Genomic DNA, 20,789 nt, shown 5'->3' on the forward strand with positions numbered 1-20,789 from the left:
AACAGCAATGAATGTGAATAAGATACAAAATATCAGTCCAAGACAAGTTCTCTTCAAGGAAACAACCTCATGCACTTCACCTTTCTTTGCAGGCAGCAAGACAGAAGAGGGACCCAACAGTTAAAGGCCCTTATATATCTTGAATGTAGTTGGTTGTATATTGCCATTTCCTGCTTTGCTAGAGAAAGGCATTATTGTACATGTAGTCTGTTGTAAAGCTATAAATAAACAGCAATAAAGATATTGCGTTATGAGAAGCATCCATCTTGTCGTAATGTACAAAGGGCTAGAGGAGCTTTTTTTATAAAAAAAAAAAAAAGTCCAATTAAAACACTTGTGTAACAGTCCTTTTCTGTGGGATGGGAAGTGTCCCCAAGAGGGACCATGGAGCAGTGAAGTGAACTTGTGTGAAGTCTTGCTTTCAGGAATGTTGTCCTATCAGTAGCTGACGTCTTGTATTGAGGAAACAGAGAAAGATAAATCTCCTCTTTATCAGATCAAATTATGTTTTGTGAACTTGCTTAAGTTGCTTATAACTAAAGGCCTCTACAGTATTCTTTCCAACAACATAGGTCACTAAATAAGTGGAGGAGACAGCCAAGTGTTGGAATGTCACTTTAATCAACACTCGAGCAGAACTGTCATGGATGCTCGATTACCATTCTAAGTGTTATGTATGGTTGGAGTCAGAGTGACCAAGGTGAGTGCTCGCCTGTGACTTGAGTGGCAGAACGGATGCTGGCTTGGCCAGCTGTCACAGAAGGCAACAGTGCTTTTGCCATCCTAAGTGTAGGAAGATTTGTGCTCTAAATATTTTAAAGGCGTAATGAGACCTGACAACCTACCCAGCATTGCAGAGAGCAGACGATCCGGAAATTTGACTGAAGTGGATTAAATACTAGTGTTCTTCAGGGAAGTCAAGACCACGCTATCAGGGTGTGAAGTGAAGCAGACAACAAACTCTACCATGAATAGAGATGGCCATCTGAGGTGGGTCCTTAAAACATTTTATTTTCATAGTGATGCATTCATTTTTAATGTATGGTTTGTTTCTCTTTCATATTCTTCTGTTTGTGTGCAGGTACCTACGGAATCTCAGAAATCAGTAAAGTTGCCAACTATGGTTGAACATAGTGTCCAAATAAAATCTGAATAGGAAATAATTTAGTGAGCAATGGAAATAAGAAATATCGATGGCAGAGTAAGATTGGATTTAATATCTAACTACTTTCTATCTTAAGTGTCATTACAGGAAGGCTGGTCTTAATTGGTGTCTAAAAATGTTACTTCAGAATACGAACACACAGTAGCATTAAATCTTCAATAGAAGTATTTTTTAAACATTGGCCCTGTCACTTTCTAAAACAAACAGTAAAGTGCACTCTATTTTTATGATTCGTGAATATTTAGGGCTTGTGAAGCCATTTGAGTCGTTTTTTATTGTTAGTAAGAAGTAGCCAGGAGTAGTCTCAGTAATCCCTTTTCTACCAGGGGAAACCAGACTGTAAAAACAGAAAGGATCTACAGTTCTAATAGCCATGTTTCTATTTGTAGTTCCACATCTTTCCCTTCAAAAACCCAGCGAGCTATCACATGATGTGATTGGGAATTAAAGAGTGCCTGAGACCACTCTTACTCCCCGAGGTTTTGGTGAATAGGTGTCATTTTACTACTATTGGTTGCCACCAAATGGCAGTGTTCCTCCTAAGGGCAAGTTGTAAATCCTGTGACTGGATATGTCCATCTAAAAAGAATCAGATTAACACAATAGCAAACAAAAGCATTTAACCTCATCGCTGCGGCGCGAATTCCGCCGCAGTGCTGGACATTCCTATCGCGGGCGTGGTCATAACGGTTCCCGGCCGTCATCAGCACATGCCCACCGTGACTCATGACGGCCGGGAGCCGTCATGAGCATGGAAGAGGTTAAGTGGCTCCCAAATTGACAAGACCTTGTAGCTCAAGCTTGATCCAGACATGTATACTTTGAGGTTACTTTTCCTGTTAGATTAGACACACAATCTACACTTCCAAGCTGAAGGGCTTTTGGTCAATGCTGACTGGGTTATAGAAACTTGCAGTGAGGTATTCATTTAAGGTTTCTCGCACTTGGCTATTAAGATCATGCAATGTTTTGTTACCTTGAATTTGGCTTCACTTTCCCCACTCCATGTGGGGAATTTACAATGGCAGGTGGTCATACAGCTTTGCATCTGCCTTCTGTGTGACTACTTACAAAGCATTCCAGCCTTCAAATGTATCCAAATAGCCTTAAAGTACAAGGACACATGGCTTTCTTAACCTCTGTGGCAGGTAGACAGTCTAGGATCACCCTGGCCAGCCATCCTGGTCTGTTGCCTTGAGGAAGTGGTTTTATCCTGAGGTGATTGTTGTTGGCGCTTGGTCCCATAGCCCACTTGACCACCCTGTATGATCATCCCCCACTCCTCCTGCCTATGGATCTGTCAGCTGGACCAACTCCTCACACCATCTACCTCAGCTGATTATATGATGCTGATTCCCATTGCTTCCACCTCTGCTTTACCTGGGTGAAATCCTTACCCCATTTTGGATGGTTGCTTATTGTAGTACCTTTCCTATGGGTTGATTCTTAGCCATTCCAATGGGAACTACTTAAAGCTTATACTATTGGTACCACTATGGCTGCTAAATTGCCGCTTATGGTTGGAACCAGCTGAGCACATATTATGGTTGATTGTATAAACTCCCTTACCTATAGCCGTCTCCCTTACTGTGGTACCTTGTATAAAGCCTATACCTGTTGGTCATCCCTTGCTACTCTTAGGTAGACCTCACTGGCATGTTATGGCTGGTCGGATAGTGTCTGTCTCTCCATGGGGGACCCACCAGAGCATTTACTATAGCTGGTTCTATAATGTACAATTATATAGGTGGATCCTTTCCACTCCTGAGTGGATTAATTAGTGCCTATACAATTGCAGGTTGAAAAATATCCATCATCAAAGGTTGCTTCATTGACTCTAGTGTGGATTGCTGAGCTAATAATACTCTTGATGTTAGACTTCACATCCCTAGTGTACCCCGTTATCCAGTATTATGGGAGTCTTTCATAGATTCACATGCCTGAATCATTCCCCGTCGTCGAGACGGGTGTCTCCGGTACATAGAAAAGTAATGTCCTATATACATATATAGAGAAAAGTAGGCCTAAGGGCCTCCCCTTAGTAGTATACAACAATTGTACAAAGTTCCCCTGAAGAGGTGGGCGAAGGGAATAAGGGGGGGGGGGGGGGGGAAATAATAAACAGCCACTCACAGGAGTGTGCAGCAGGGAGTTGGGTAATCCCTTTTCGGAATTAGGATGCCTCACACAATTATAGGATTAGACAACAATAGAAGTCCGTCCAAATAATTGTATCATGTCATCATTGGCCTCCTGCTCCAACGACAGGCTGGCGGTGCAATGCCTGCCGGGCAACACGTAGTGACGCGTGAGTGAAAGTTAAAAGTAAGTCAGTAGAGTCCATTAGAACATTTTTAATCAGGTGGCTCACTGCTTAATTAAAATTGATAAAGGGAGGGGAAGCGGAGCACAACAATAAGGGTGGTGTGGCTTCGTTCGACCCTCGCCTATGGTGTGGTCAACATGTTTCACGCCAGTTATGGCGATTCTTCAGGACCTATGGTTGCTCATCAATTAATTCGAAGTCTCCCCCAAAGCAAAGAAACTTCCATATACAACCTGTATATCAAGGCAGCGAGTGCTACTGCGATGGTCCTTGCCCTAGAAGTTGGGAAGAAACAAAATCAAAGCTGAATGAATTCAGGCTCTTGGGTGTGGCAGCACATTCCCAACATATTACTGTAGTTAACCTTATATAGGTCCAACCCCAGTGAAAAACGAGGAAGGGGAAGGCTATGTGCGAAAAGGGGAAATCTGGGAATTGGTGAATCACGCAGAGCAAGTGCTACGGATACCGTGGTTAGATCTCTACCAATAATTATTAATAATAGTTATTATTATTATACTCAGGTTGTGGCACCCTTTCGTGCTGTTACAACTTAGTGGTAGTATAAGGGGTATCAATTGGAAAAATTCTGCAAGTGCATAGTGAACAGAGTCCCACGTGTGTTCAATCCAGCCAGAATAGAAAAGTAATGTCTTATAGACATACATAGAGAATAGTAGGCCTAAAGGCCTCCCCTTAGTAGCCTATCTATGTCCTTTTGTAAAAAGGACCAAACTCTAGAAGAGAGCCAATCAGCTCACACCTCCCTCTAGAACCTTCCTGACAGGAGCCTCAGTCTCTCAGATTGTCTACCGCACGTAGTGCTAAGGGAGTCTCCACCTGAGTTCTCCTCAGGTTTCCTTTTTTCTAACATTTTACTTCACAACTTTGGATTTCTTCACTTTAAATTTGACTATGGCTGATCCTCAGACGAAGGGTCTTTTCAGGGCATGTACTTCTTGTGGAAAAAAGAGGTTACATGTGGATGACCAGCATAAGACATGTTTATATTGTCTCTATCCGGACCATTCAGCAAAAGACTGCAAGATTTGTAGAACCTTTTCTACGAAGACGCTAAAAGACAGAGAAGGACGCCCTTTACTCTGGCTTAACAGGCTCAAGACCAGGGATAATCTGGAATCTTCAGAGGAAGATGAGTATTCTTCTGTTTCTTCTAAACTGTCTTTAAAAAGGCCAAGGGTGGCTTCCCCTAGCCCTGCAGACGCTCCTCCAAAGAAGGCTGTCAAAGAACCTTCAGAGACCAAGTCTTCAGCGTCAGACAAGGAGGCTCACTCCTTCAAAAAGCCAGCGCCGTTGACGTCGACCTCATCGACGCCCTCATCGGCGCAAAAAAAAGCTGTCTCCCATCTACGTTTCAACATCGACGACGACAGTATTGACGACGACAGCATCGTCGACGTTTTCTTCGTCGACGATGATTACACCTTCATCAACGGCGGGTAAGCCTTTGTCGTCGATTATCCTCATAAAGAAATCGTCGACGGCTCCAGCGCCGACGCCTGTGTCGACGACGAGCAAAGCACCGTCGACGTCCTTGTACCGTCGACTAAGGAATCGGCGATGAAGAAGGCGCCGACGACAGTGGCATCGTCGACGAAGGTATCGTCGACAAAGGCAAAGCCGATAGAATTACAGTCGTCCGCCACACCATCGACGAAGACATCGTCGATGCCTCAATGGAGGCACTCGACGACGGTTCCATCGTCTGAGGCAGACACAAGAAATGCAATCTGTGGACGAGGGGTCATCCAGGGTCCTGCCGTCGACGAGCCCTTCCATAATAAAGAGCTCAAAAAAGGAGATTACGCCAGAGTTGACGTCCCCAAGTAGGGTGCAAGGATTGCCACCAACTTGTCTCCTACAGGATGAGGAGTCGGATGAAGAGTATGACACACAGGCTACTAGTCCATCCCATCTAGTGGTCAAATGCCAAAGCAGAGATGAGGATGTTGATGATGTTGAGATCACACAAGAACAGGATGATCAACCACAGGTTCAAACTCACCTTACGCCCATGGTATGTCTACCAGCGTCTATAGTGTCTGATTTGCGATTTTTGATTCAGGATTACAAACAGCGATTCCCGAAGTCCTCAGCGCCAGCAGCTAGACAGCCTCCTCCAGCAGTGGGGACGGCTCCGTCTCCACGACCCAGACCGCCGGCATTGGTAGTCCATCAGGAAAGGGAACAAATACAAGTTCCTCCATCATCAGATGATGAGGACGGACAACAAGAAGAGGGGGAAATACAAGATGACCCGTCCAATCATGATGACTGTGATGACTACATCATTTCTTTTCCTGCATCCCCGGAGCCCGCTACCTCAGGTTCACTACCGGCGGACATAGGAGGGTTCCACAATCTGATGGAGAGAGCAGCCAAAAGGTTGCACATGACAATGGAGTCTCAGGAAACTGACTGTTTCCTTTATGATTTTAAGGAGCCACTTAAGAGGACAACCAGATCAATTATAATTGATCATATATGGAAGGAGGGCCTGCAGTTGATGCAGACTCCAGCCTCGGTTTCAGCACTGGTTACATGGCTGGACAAAAAATACAAGGCCCCAACATCAGCACCTGCCTGCCTTACAGGGCATCCCAAGCCAGACTCTGTGGTTACACAGGCAGCACAGAAAAAATTCAGGAATCCCTCCTCTCCACTCACAGCTCCTCCAGATAAAGAGGGCAGGAAGCTGGACAATATCGGAAAGCGTTTTTCCACCACCTCAGCAATGACAGTTAAAACTGCAAATTCTATTGCGCTGCTGGTAAGGTAAAATAGACAGGTGTGGGCTGACATTGCTCCGTATTTATCTGAGCTGCCAGACGCCACGAAGGAGGAGGTTCAATCCCTACTTCTAGAGGGTCAATCTTCGGCCTCTGAACTGATCGACTGTGCTCTGGGTGTGGCAATGACTGGATTCAGACAGCTAGCAGGGGCAGCTGTCCTGCAAAGGCACGGTTGGCTCAAATCTACCTCATTTCGACAAGAGGTGCAATCTAAAGTCCTGGACATGCCATACGATGGACAACACCTGTTTGGAGCCAAAATAGATGAAGCGCTACAAACAATAAAAAAGGACACGGACACAGCGAGACCACTCGGCACGCTGCAATTTAGGAGACAGTCCTTTCGAGGGAACAGAGGCAGAGGACAGACCTCTTACAGAGGCAATTATCAAAATAGATCATCATACTCTTACAGCTAAGGCAAGTCACAATACCAGCCTCGTCAACAACAGCAAGGCAGACAGTCCTCCTTTGGAAGGTCCAATTTTAGGGGAAAGAACCAATGGAAGGCCTCTGGCGGACGCTAATGACCTATTCCCACAGCCAGTCCATCCCTTCTCTCCTTCTTTGAAGATTAGAGGAAAATTGACCCAATTCCTCAACCATTGGAGGAGAATAACAACGGACTGGTGGGTCCTTCAGTTAATTCAATTTGGACATTCTATAGAATTCAAAACTATCCCTCCAACAACCCCTCCTCGCCCAATGCCCCACAAAAACCTGCGATTGCTTCTTCAAGAAATCTCCATTATGCTACAGAAAGGAGCAATAGAGCGAGTACCAACTGCTCACAAGGGGAGAGGGTTTTACTCCCGCTTCTTCCTCATTCAAAAGAAGGAAAAGAAATGGAGGCCCATTCTAGACCTCAGGGCACTCAATGCATTCTTAAAGAGGCAATCGTTTCGCATGGTCACGATTCAGGAGATCTTGGGTCTCTTGGAGGAGGGAGATTTCATAACGTCTTTATATCTACAGGACGCATACTTTCACATCCCAGTCCACAAAACTCACAGGAAATTTCTAAGATTTGCAGTGGCTGGGCGGCACTATCAGTTCCACATCCTCCCTTTTGGCCTCAAGTCTGCGCCCCGGATATTCACCAAGTGTCTCTCCCCAGTGGCAGCATTCCTCAGACAACATGGCCATCAAGTCTTCCCGTATTTGGACGACTGGCTGGTGAAGGCACCATCCCTAACAGGCGCAACCAAATCCTCCAACGCCTGTTTGAATCTCTTCCAGCACTTGGGTCTTACACTCAATCAAGAAAAATCCACTTTACATCCCTCTCGAGTCATTACTTTCCTTGAAGCAACACTGGATACAAAAGCTGCAAAGGCATTCCCATCTCTGGAGAGAAAACGCAAACTCGTCTCTCTGGCCTCAGCGGTGGCTTTAAGGAAAACTTTACCAGTCTGTACCTTCAAATCCCTCTTGGGAATGATGTCCTCGTGCATTCGGCTCATACCGCACGGTCACCTCCGGATGCGTCCACTCCAAGAGGCTTTGTCCAAACAGTGGACGCAATGCACGGGATCGTTCGAAGACTGCATAAGGATCACGATGCAAATCACCAAGGCTTTGCAATGGTGGAGGTCGCTCAAGAACGTCTCGCAGGGATTGCCGTTTCTGCTTCCAGCAACTCCTCATGCCATTACAACGGACGCCTCCCTGGAGGGTTGGGGAGCAGTCCTGCAGGAATTTCGGATCAGTGGCAGATGGTCAGAACCAGAGACACGGCTCCATATCAACCTGCTGGAGCTAAGAGCAGTCTTTCTAGCCTTGCAATCTTTCTTGCCAAGGATCAAGAACTCCCTTGTGCTCGTCAGGACCGAAAAAACCACGACGATGCACTACCTGAACAAACAGGGAGGGACGCGTTCGCTAACACTATCTCGCGAATCGCAGAAGATCTGGAATTGGCTCATTCTCCACAACATCTCGTTGAGAGTGGAGTACGTCCCCGGCAAGGACAATGCCATCTCAGATGCCCTAAGCAGACAGAGGTCTTCGACACACGAATGGGAACTAGACATGAGAACCACAGTTCAACTCTTCTCAAAGTGGGGAACACCGCAAATCGACCTGTTTGCGACCAGGGAAAACACCAAATGCCACAGCTTCGCAAGTTGGCATCCCCAGTCAAGGTCTATTGGAAATGCATTTTCCATCGCATGGCGCAACATCTTTGCGTACCGCCATTTCCAATGATTCCCAGAGTCTTAAGAAAGATGAAGGCGGAGCCATGAACTTTAATTATGCTAGCCCCATTCTGGCCGAGGCAACATTGGTTCACGGACCTTCATCGCTTCTCTCTGCAGCCGCCGATCCATCTACGTCAGCATCCATCTCTGCTCACGATGAGCAACAAGCAGATTCATATGACAGGGTAGGGATGCACACCTGTAATGTTCACTTTGTTCATTTTTTCATGTTCCAAAATAGCGTGCTATTAGGCAAGGTGCCATGGCCCAGCTGCACCAACTCATGAAATGCCAACTGTAGGAGGAGTTGTTGGGTTGACGGTATTTTTTACTGTGTATGTACGAACCTCAATGAAGTATGTTAAATTATTGTAGTTATGTGCAAAAATTAAATGAATTGATATTGATGATATTTAATGCGAAAATATGCTAATGGTAATACCGTTTTTTGTACTTGATTACAGTGACCCCCGACGAAGGGCACTTTAATGCCCAAAATGCATTGGGTTTCTTCTAAAATAAACACTGCCTATAGACGAATTTGCTTCTGTCGTGTTTGTGCAAAGAGGTTCGGATGGCCCAGCACCAACATTAGAAACTTTGAAAATTGGCAAACATTATTCCGCCTGTGGAATGAGATAATTGTGGTGAAAGTGTGAAAGCATGGTGTCGGAAATATGGATTACATTGCAATAACGTGATATATTGGTTTAAAAGAATGACAGCCTATCAGGCGACTGCTAATGTGCATTAGGCTGGGGCGTATTTTCGCTCCTACAGTTGGCATTTCAACAAGCAGATTCAGCATCCGGATCTGAAATCTCTCAGGTTGTCTGCTTGGCTCCTGAGTACCGAGAATTCAGCAATATGAACATCCCGCAGGATTGTTAAGACATCCTAGCCAGGGCAAGAGCGGACAGCACTAATAAGACTTATTCCTTAAAATGGAAACGCTTCTGCATCTGGTGTGCGGACAAAGGTCTGCGTCTATTTGCCACGTCTCCAGATCAAATATTACCCTACTTGCTTCATCTGGCGCAGTCTGCCCTTGCCCACTCCTCCATAAGGGTACATTTGGCGGCGATCTCAAGGTTTAAAAGAACGTCTAAAGGGCCCTCTCTCTGGTCTAGTAGACTTATAAAACAATTCCTTAAGGGTCTCCATAGATCTTTTCCATGACCACGGATGATACCTCCAACTTGGCACCTAAATGTGGTTCTTAATCAACTGATGAAACACCCTTTTGAACCCATTCACAGAGCAGACGTGAAATACGTCTCGTGGAAGACGGCTCTCCTCCTTGCGCTTACATCAGCAAGGAGGGTCAGTGAACTGCAGGCTCTTTCCATTCAAGACCCCTTCCTGCAGTTTAGGGATGACAGAGTCATTTTAAGGACCAATCCTAGGTTTATTCCTAAAGTTCCGTCGGACTTCCACTTAAATGAACCGGTGATTCTCAGATCATTCTTTCCAAGTCACAGCACCGCAGCTGAGAGATCACTGCACTCATTGGACCTTAAGAGATGTCTAAAATTGTATATTGATAAAACCAAACACTTAAATCTGACCAACTCTTCATAGCCTTCAGTAGGCCTAGGAAGGGTCTACCGCTTACCAAACAAAGCATCTCCAGATGGATCTCTTCGGCGATTGCCTTTTGCCGGACATCCATTGCACTCTAAAATCAGAGCACACTCTACAAGGGCCGTGTTGACTTCTATGGCACTATTTGCAGGAGTGCCGGTTCTCGACATCGGCAGGGCGGCGACGTGGAAGTCCCCTCATACCTTCACCAGGCACTACTGCCTGGATACAGAGCTGATGAAGGATGCTGCAGTGGGGCAGGCAGTACTACGCCATCTTTTCCAGTAAGGTGAGCCTTCCTCCATCCCTCCGTCCTTTTCTGGTATGCACATTTCTCTGTTACTGCTTCTGGTTGATGTATAATGATGGTTCATAGTCGCATGATATGTATTATCTAATGACTTGTATATGATGATCCTTCAGAAATGTGCACAAGTTATTGCTTGCTACTCTGATTCAGGCATGTGAATCTATGAAAGACACCCATAATACTGGATAAGAAATGCGTTACTTACCTGTAACTGCAGTTATCCAGTATTGGTGTCTTTCATAGATTCACATGCAAGCCTCCCGCCTCCCTGGGAAGGACTCACCTATCTCTCGATCAGTGCTACGCCTACTTAGCTTGGTGCGTACGGAAATCTGAGAGACTGAGGCTCCTGTCAGGAAGGTTCTAGAGGGAGGTGTGAGCTGATTGGCTCTCTTCTAGAGTTTGGTCCTTTTTACAAAAGGACATAGGCTACTAAGGGGAGGCCCTTAGGCCTACTTTTCTCTATATATGTCTATAGGACATTACTTTTCTATGTACCGGAGACTCCCGTCTGGACGACGGGGAATGATTCAGGCATGTGAATCTATGAAAGACACCAATACTGGATAATTTCAGTTACAGGTAAGTAACGCATTTCATCACTGGTGTATACTTTCAATGCCTAAAATTGAATATGAACTTCTGTATTAACCCCATTCATAGGCATAGCTACAGACTGGTAGTGATAATTTGAGCAGACTCTTCCATAAATGTGTGACTAAAACGCTTCCCACACAGGCTACACTTCAATAGCCGAATTTCTAACCATAAATACACTATATAATGCTTACACCCTGTCTTTTTTGGCTTCTAATCAAAGCCTAGGCACAGTAACAGCACAACTGTGGACCTCAAGCATAACATTTAAACTTCACCCCAAAGTTCTTGTAGTAGATACAGGCTTCCTTCCGTAGGAGTTCTCATACAATATTGTGATACCTGACGAGAAAGTGCCTCTTAAGAGAAATAAAGGACTACATAAATGCAACTAGAACACAGTGCAAGTACCAACTGCTGACTATGCTGCTTCTCTTAGCTGCTGGTTTGTGGATTCATCACAGGCTTCCAGTGCTCTTGACTTAACTTTCACTTTGTCACATATTAAATAGTCTAGTAGGCAATCCAATGCATGGCAATTAACTATTGGAAATGAGCTCTAAATACTGCACATCCACATTATTTGGCACAGAGCTCATGGTGGGTTGAAGTTCGACTACTGTCAAAGGAAGTCTTTGGTATTAAACATTGTCTTTTATGATTGACACTTGGAGTCATCCTTCTCAAGAGGTGATACTCACTGCACAACAGTGTTGAGATATACCCTGTAACCTGCAATTCTTTTTGTTGATTGAGGACTGAGTTATAACTACTTTGATCATTTGTTTAACGGGTTGCAAGGGGACAGAGCGTCTAAGCAGCCTTCCTGCAATGACTCCTAGTAGGGCAGATTCATACGCCACCATGGCATTGCTGAACTATCTCAATAAGATTATGGATCCAAACACATCCTGACTACCCAAGTTGATGACTGCAGTTGGAAGAAGGAGCTTCATGTAATCAGTTAATTTGCGATGTCATTTAAGGATGAGCATGATGTGGACCAGTAACTCTGCACGTGAACAGATTCAGGTTGGTACTTCAATAAATGTATTTAACTTCTGGGAGAAACCAGATAGTCTTGTATGTTTCCTCTTAGCTGTCCAAACGTAAGGTTCTGCAGAATGTTTGTGATTCCTAATGTGTTAGCTGTAAGAACCATCCTACTCAAGGCTCAAAAAATCATAAAAATGTTACTAGACCTGCAGGTCAAGTAACTTGAAAAATGTAGTTGACCAAACCGTAATGTACTTGACCCGTAAACTGGTCTCAACACAATTTGTCACAGAGTTCACTTTAGGAAATCCTCTAACCTCAGTCACAGAAAGAAAAGTAAAAGGAAGGAAGACAAACAAACTTTTGACCTCTGTCTCTGAAAGCCGAGCAAATGTGACAAGATAACAAGTTTTAAAGGCATATGTATCACTTGTTCACTATGTGAGCAATAAAAATGCTTTTAAATCTTGTTATCCTGTCATGTTTACTCTGTTTCAGAGCCACAGGTCAACAGTCAGTTTGACCTCTTACATTTACTTTTCTCCCGCCTGAAGTTAAGAAAGAAGCTGATCTTATGGAGGTCGGGAGTTTATTCCATATTTTTATGGTACCCAGATAGAAACTTCTTCCACCCCAGTTTGTTCTTTTAAATGTAGACACCACCAAAGTTCTGGAATTAGATTATCTAAGTGCTCTTCAGGGTGTGTACTGTCTGAATTTCAGGCCTAATTCTTGTGGTCCTTGTTTGTGTAGTGCTTTTTACGCAATGCACAATGCTTTTAAAAAAAAAAACAGTAGGGGGAGTGGCCGACGGGAATGGTCGCTTGTTAACGCGACTCCCGTCCCTTGCCCGACGATCCGCCACATTGCTCCATTTTGCTGACCGAGGATCCCTCTTTAGGTCAGGGGAACTTCGCCAGGAAACGACTCTGCCCACATCAGCGGGGTGCTGGCCCCGTCCGGGCTGTCTGGCGGCTGTAGGACCTGGGTTTGAGAGGTCCCCGGAGGCTCCGCAAAATGGCGGCCGCGTCGGATCCCCGACCGGCCCTATGACCGCCCTCGGCTGAGAACGGCTATACCTGGACTGCCGAGGAATCAATCCTGCCTCCTAGCGACGCACCGGGTCTGCTGGATACCCCGCGGAGACGGAGCAGGCCCCCCTGCAAGATCCCTGGGGACTCCCCTGGCCGGTGAGAGGTGGTGCTCTGGGGGTCCCTCCCGCGCCGGGGAGCAGGCTACGCGACGCCCCGGCCTTGGGTCCTACTGACCACGGGGGCCCGTTCTGCCCGCGTCTTGCACGCTGGACCCGCAGTGCCGCATCGCTGCCCGCCGGAACCTCCCTTCACCCTGCAAAGGAGAGGTAGACCTCCGATCTACGCGCTGTGGCTGCTTCGGACCCACGGGGGGGGTGGACGGCGGGAGCGGCGCTGGGTCCTGTTGTACCCGCGGCCCTGGAGTGCCATCCTAGTGACTGGTGGGAACTGCTGCCCCCCCCCCCCCAATAGTGACTTACCAGCAGTGCTTTCACTGAGCTGCGGGGGGTGTGCCCTTCTGTCAATTGGCTCTGCACACATCGCCTGTCCTGGTGCCCAAAATTGTTCTAGTGGGGGTGACGGTGCACCTTTTCCCCCTTGTCTGTCTTACACCTGGAGTATTCATCTGACCCTAGGGGGATGCCCCCCCCTCCTCTCCTGGACCTAGTAGAGCTTTGGGAGACCAGCCATATACAACTACGCCATAGCGCCTTAATTCTTTCTGGTCCCCACGTCTGACCCATGTTCCCCTGAGGGTCTGCTTGTGCCACATCGGACGACTATCTCCGGGCACGTAGGTGACCTGCGCCTGTGGACCTTCTCGGGGGGCTGCCTGGCTGGAGCTGCGGAGGACGGCCCCGAGGGCACAGTGAAATTCGTTTATGAACTGCTCCATCGCCGTGGTGACGTGTTGGCCTGCCTCCCGCCGCCCAGCCTCACCTTGCCCAAACTGTTCTGAGATCCTACCTGTGGGACGGAATGGCGTCAGGCAAGGTGCCACGACCCCCTACCCAAAGACAGATCAATAAGAACTCCTGGGGTGCCAGGGGAGACAACAAAGACGTCGCCCCCCCCCCGGGAGATCCGAAGCTCGCTTCCCCCTCGCAAGGGGCAAAAACACTCACCCTGGAGGACGTAATGGAGGCCATCGCGGGAGTCCGTTCCTCGCTGGAGACTCGTATCAACTCCGTGAACATTGAGGTGACCCTCTTGCGAGCTGACTTACGTAAAATGGACACTAAAGTCAAGGACGTGGAAGTCAAGACGGCGGCCTTAATTGATGATACTACTACACTCCAGCAGCAGGTTGCCCAACTTCAGAAACAGCAGAAGCAGATGAGCGAACAGCTGGACGATTATGAAGGGAGGGCGAGACGGAACAACATCCGCATCTTGGGGGTCCCGGAGAGAATGGAGATGCCCTCAGCTGACCTCTTTGTGGAGTCCTTGGTTACGAAACACCTTAAACCGAAACAACTTTCGAACTACTTTTCCATTGAAAGGGCGCAGAGTCCCGGGTGGTCAACCTAGGCCAGGGCCCCCCCCCTCCCCATCATAGCGAGGGTCTTCAACTTCAGAGACCGCGATGCTATACTACAAGCTGCCAGGTCCGGTCCGCCTCTCCTTCTGGAAAACACTCGCATCACCATGTTCCCGGACTTCACGGTCAAGGTGCAGGCGAGGCGTCGCAGCTTTTTAGAAGTCAAGAGGGCGCTGCGAGATAAGGGCGTCAAATATTCCATGCTCTTTCCGGCGAAACTACGCGTCGAAATGGATGGAAAAACCTGCTTCTTCTTTTCGCCGGAGGAGGTGTGGGACTGGTTGGAGGGCCGAAGTGGCGGCGGAGACTCTCCACGGAATCGTTCGTCACTGCACAAGCCCCTATTGGAAGATCACCTGCCCGAGAGCCAGGACCTCTTCACCGGCACTCTTGACGGAGTGGAATGATGCCCTTGTGCTGGGGAGGGCTCTATCGAGGCACACAGCGATCTCTACCATGTGGCCGCTTCGGGGTTGGAGCGACCGCCCGAAGTAACGTACTTCTCCCTTTTGAACTGGCCTCTGTTCCTGGGACCTGGCTCCATCGGCCCCGGTCGATGACAAGTAACTTTTATATTATGTGAATACTGCATGAGTCTTAAGCTATGATCATGAAAGTGTGTTACATTAACAATGTTTTTCAGTCGGGCAAGCGGCGCTAGCGGCTTCTCTTGTACCCCAAATATGAGTGGGAGGGCGACAGGCACTCTGCCGAGTTGGGGTGTGGATAGTTTTGAATCCGCGGGCAGGAAAGCAGCGTGGGGGGAAGGGGTGGGGGGTAGGAGGGTTTGGCACTGTTTTGTTGCTGTTATATGGTTCACTTTTGTCCTTCGCAGAGTTTCCAGTGATCATCTAGTTTTGCCCACCTATCCTTGTGTCTCCAGCAGAGATGTCTTTGGCTTGGCCTCCTTGCCTGTTCAGGATCCCGAGGGGCGTGGCTGGCCCCCCTGGATGCTATCTGGCCTCCGGGGACGGCGTGTCTCCACCCGCCCAGCACTCCAGGTCGTCTCGGGGGGTGGCCGGCGTAAGTGGCCCCCTCCTAGACGATTCACCTATTTGACTCTTCCACCTCACGACTATGACACATCAAATCTCTAGATCCCTTACGGTCCTCACATGGAACGTCAATGGTTTAGGTCACAAGATAAAAAGGAGTATGGTCTTTCAGTTCCTTAGATGCCACTCCCCCGACATAGTTTTGTTGCAGGAGACCCACTTAGTTGGCAACACCTGCCAGGCGCTGCAGAGAAGGGGGTATAAGCTTTTGGTCCATGCTGGGTTCACCTCTGGCTCCCGGGGCACGGGGATTTTGGTTAGGATATCCCTTGCACTTATCTATTCACGCTGCTGGGCTGACCCCCTGGGCCGTTTTGCAATAGTAGAAGCTACATGGGAGGGGCGTCCCTTGAACATCATTTCCGCATATCTCCCTCCAACCTTAGTACGGGAATCCCTTAAAGAACTGGGCACCGATACTATGTCTCCCCTCAGGTACACTTATAATAGGAGGGGACTTCAATGCCACAATGTGCGACGACCTGGACCGTAGGCCCAAGAGAGGATCACATCGTCAGAGCTCTGAACTGGCTGACTTTGCTCACGCTCTGGGGCTAAAAGACATCTGGCGCCTACATTTTCCAGACACACCATACTACACGCATTATTCTAACGCCCACAACAGCATGTCGAGAATCGACTATTTCTTTTGCCCCATCGCAGACCTTGGTTGCTTTGTCCGCCCGAGGGGCCTCCCCCGTGGCATATCCGACCATTCGCCACTCATGGTAGACTTAACGTACAATCGACAGATAGCGCGCGGACCCATTGTCATCAATCCCTGGCTCTTGCAGATCCCCGATATTAAAGAGGCGCTGCGGGAGCGAACTGACCTATATTTTGCGGAAAACGTTGGCTCTGTGGACTCGGCGGTTACACTCTGGGAGGCCTATATAGCAGTTCTGAAGGGCGAAGCTTTAGCACTCAAGACGTGTCGCCTGCGTAAGCATGCTGCGCAAGTCACAGAGGCGGAAACCGCCCTTACCAGCCTTGAGGCGTCCCATAACGCTGCACCTTCTGATTCTACTGCGGCTGATATACAAGGCACTGGTCCAAGAGAAGGCACAGGCGCGGCTGCTCCACACGCGTCACCGGGTATATGAATTCGGGGACAATGCTGGTAAGATGCTCGCATGGTTGGAGCGCCGAGAACAGGGATCTCGATGGGTCTTGTCCATAACTAGGCCGGATGGGTCTGAGGCGATGGATCAGCAGGACATAGCGGAGGCATTTGCCGATCACCTTGAACAGGTTTACACTGCAAATAATGTCTATTCGTCCACTGAATCTAGACAACTGTAGAGGAGATGCGTCTCCCGACCATCTCGGACTCTGATCGGCTTGCCCTTGACGGCGACCTCTCCGCGGATTAACTTACTACTGCGCTCTTTGAGGTGAACTCCGGTAAGGCCATGGGCCCCGATGGAGTCCCTGTTAAGTTCCTGAAAGGTATGGTCCCTGATATTATTCCTCATCTTCTGAACATGTTTACAAAGAGCCTAGAGCTCGGAGTGCTCCCCCTTGATCAAAGACTGGCCTCCATCGCGGTCATTCTGAAGCCAACCAAGCCTCCCACGGCATGTAGTTCCTATCGTCCAATTTCCTTGATCAGCGCTGGGGCCAAAGTCCTAGCTAAGTTATTAGCGACTCGTCTTCTTTTGGTGCTCCCTTCCCTGATACACGCCGACCAGTCCGGTTTCCTACCGGGCCGGAACACGGCATTGAACCTCCGTAGGGTGCAGAATGTGTTGAGTCGTCGACCCACCATGTCTCAGGATGCTGCTATTTTGTCTCTCGACGCAGCGATGGCATTCGACTCGATCGGTTGGTCCTACCTGTTTGAGGTCCTCCATCGCTTTGGCTTTGGATCCGTCTTCAACGGATGGGTGCGTCTTTTATACACGGACCTCTTTGGTCAGGACCGGGTCAATGCCCACACGTCCCGGAGATTCCCGCTTCATCGGGGCACCAGGCAGGGCTGCCCCCTCTCCCCCTTGTTATTTGCCCTCACCTTGGAGCCCTTGGCTCAAGGGGTCCGCACTGACGCCTCAATTAGAGGCCTGCGGTGGAACGATAAGACGGTAGATAAAATCTCCCTCTACGCCGACGACATCCTGATGTGTCGTCCCCGCAGTCCTCCATTAACAGCCTGTTTCACGTCCTCGCAAACTTTGGAAAATACTCGGGTTACGCCATAAACTGGACCAAATCGGTGCTGTACGTGTTGCATGGTCCGCCAACTTGCATGCCCAGGGGGTTTACGATTACAGTAGCCACGGAAGGCTTTAAATACCTTGGTGTTTTTGTCACTCCCGACCACAAGTTGTTTTACGATCGTAATCTACTAGGCCCACACCGTAGGCATCATAGCGACGTGGCTCACTGGCGATCACTCCCGCTCTCCCTCCCGGGCCGGGCGGCATTGTTTAAGATGTTAGCACTCCCACGCTTCTTATACGTCCTACAAAACTGCCCCTTCCCCATTCCAGACTCCTACTTTAGGGCGGTAGACTGCGAGCTCAGAACGCCACTCTGGGATGGCGGCGATGCGCGAATTGCTCTCTGTAAGCTGTTCCGGGGCTGGCAGATGGGGGAATAGCCCTCCCCAATCTCCGTCTTTACTATTGGGCCTCCCAGCTTGTAGTGATCAACCAATGGATACACTGTTCACCTCTCAATCCGGCCTTCCTATTAGATAGAGAACAAACGGGACGTGAAGGCTATCTGGGAGCTCTATACTGCAAACCCACTAAAGCTAGATATGTGGGCCCCATGCTACACACGGTGGACATTTGGCACAGAGCCAATAGACGGCTGGGCTGGGCTGACAGACTCACCAAGGCATCTCCATTGTGGTCCGCGCAGCGCTTGGGCTCCCTCTGCTTCTCCCAGGGCTTCGATAGATGGGACATGATCGGGATTTCTGAGGTTGGAGACCTTATCCATAAGGGTAAATTGCTGTCCTTCACTGACCTACAAACTAAATATGCCCTTGCACACACCGAGCTCTTTAGGTATCTGCAAATCACACACGCTCTCCGGACCACTTTTCCAGACATCGCCTCCATACCGGACACCTCCCCGTTGGAGGACCGGCTATTGTCAGAACCCCTCCTTGCAAAGGCCATCTCCCTTACCTACCGTAAGCTCTGCAATTATCTCCCTGACCCCTTCCTATCGCTCCGGGCCAAATGGGAATCTGACTTGGGTCCCTTAGATGAAGAGTACTGGAGGTCGGCGCTAATGTCTCCCAAGGGAATCGGCCATATGTCATAGGTTTAGATTAATCCAACTAAAAGTGCTGCACAGAGCTTACATGTCCGCCATTACCCTGGCCAAGATTGGTCGACGGCCCGATGCTCTGTGCTTACGTGGATGTGGCCTCCCCGGGTCCTTCTACCACATACTATGGGACTGCCCAGTGATACAACAGTTTTGGAGGGCGGCGATACGTAAAATGAGCAGCCCCTTGAGGAAACCTCTTCCCACATCACCTAGGGAATGTGTCCTCAACATGTGGGGGCCGAATGACCTAACCGCCCCAGAGTTACAATGGGCGGCGCTGGGGTTATCCAGTATTATGGGTGTCTTTCATAGATTCACATGCCTGAATCATTCCCCGTCGTCGAGACGGGAGTCTCCGGTACATAGAAAAGTAATGTCTTATAGACATACATAGAGAATAGTAGGCCTAAAGGCCTCACCTTAGTAACATATCCATGTCCTTTTGTAAAAAGGACCAAACTCTAGAGAAGAGCCAATCAGCTATCACCTCCCTCTAGAACCTTCCTGGCAGGAGCCTCAGTTCCTCAGATTTTCTACCGCACGTTGTGCTAAGGGAGTCTCCTCTGAGCTCTGCTCAGATTCTGTTTTTTTTCACTTCATTAAATGACTTTGTTGTCAAGGATTCTTTTCTACTATGGATTATCTTCAAATGCATTCTTTAAAGAAGGTCTGGTACAGGCCAAAGACTACAAGGTATGTCGCACTTTCTCAAGTAAGTTTTTGAGAGGTTGTGAAGGGTGATTTTTAATATGGTGTCAAACACTAAGACCAGAAAGGAGGTTTTTTATTTTCTCCAGTGACCGTGATGAGGCGTTATTCTCAACGTCTAGGAGACCTCAAAAGAGAAGAGAATCTCCTCAGACTCATTCCTCAGGGGAACATCCTGAGAAGGCCCTCAAAAAGACCACTCATAGGTCTTCTGGGCGCAGTTCTTAAAAATCTCCTCACTCTGTGAATAAGGAGAGTAAAGGACTTGCTTTTGGAGAAAAATCATGTAAAAAAGGCGACTTCTGAGCCGTCAAAATCACCTCCTCTGGTCATAGGACCCTTCAGGAGGCGTCTTCTATTCCTCCTGAGGTAAAGACTAAGAAGCCAACATCGTCAACAGGATCGTCGACAAAGAAACCATCATCATTGCCTATTACAGCCTCTTCGTCTACGATGGCCTCGTCTACGATGGCCTCATCTACGATGGCCTCGTCTACGATGGCTCATCTACAACGGCTCGTCTACGACTGCTCGTCTACGACTGCTCGTCTACGATGGCTCGTCTACGATGGCTCGTCTACGACGGCTCGCCGACGATGGCTCGTCTACGACGGCTCGTAGACGATGGCTCATCGACGATGGCCTGTTTACAGCAACGACGACGGCCTCATCTACGATGGCCTCGTCCACGATGGCCTCGTCCACGATGGCCTCGTCTACGATGGCCTCGTCTACGATGGCCTCGTCTACGATGGCCTCGTCTACGATGGCCTCGTCTACGACGGCTCGTCGACGACGGCTCGTCGACGACGGCTCATCGACGACGGCTCGTCGACGACGGATCGTCGACGATGGATCGTCGACGATGGCTCGTCGACGATGGCTCGTCTACGACGGCTCGTCGACAATGGCCTGTTTACAGCGTCGACGACGGCCTCATCTACGATGGCTCATCTACGATGGCTCATCTACAATGGCTCATCTACAATGGCTCATCTACAATGGCTCGTCTACGACGGCTCGTCTACGACTGCTCGTTGACGACGACGGCCTCGTCTACGACTGCTCGTCTAGGACGGCCTGTTTACGGCGTCGACGATGGCCTAGTCTACGATGGCCTCGTCTACGATGGCCTCGTCAATGATGGCTTGTCTACGATGGCTCATCTACGACTG

The sequence above is a fragment of the Lissotriton helveticus genome, chromosome 12 (genome assembly GCF_964261635.1).
Source record: "Lissotriton helveticus chromosome 12, aLisHel1.1, whole genome shotgun sequence".
In the NCBI taxonomy this organism is placed as follows: domain Eukaryota; kingdom Metazoa; phylum Chordata; class Amphibia; order Caudata; family Salamandridae; genus Lissotriton; species Lissotriton helveticus.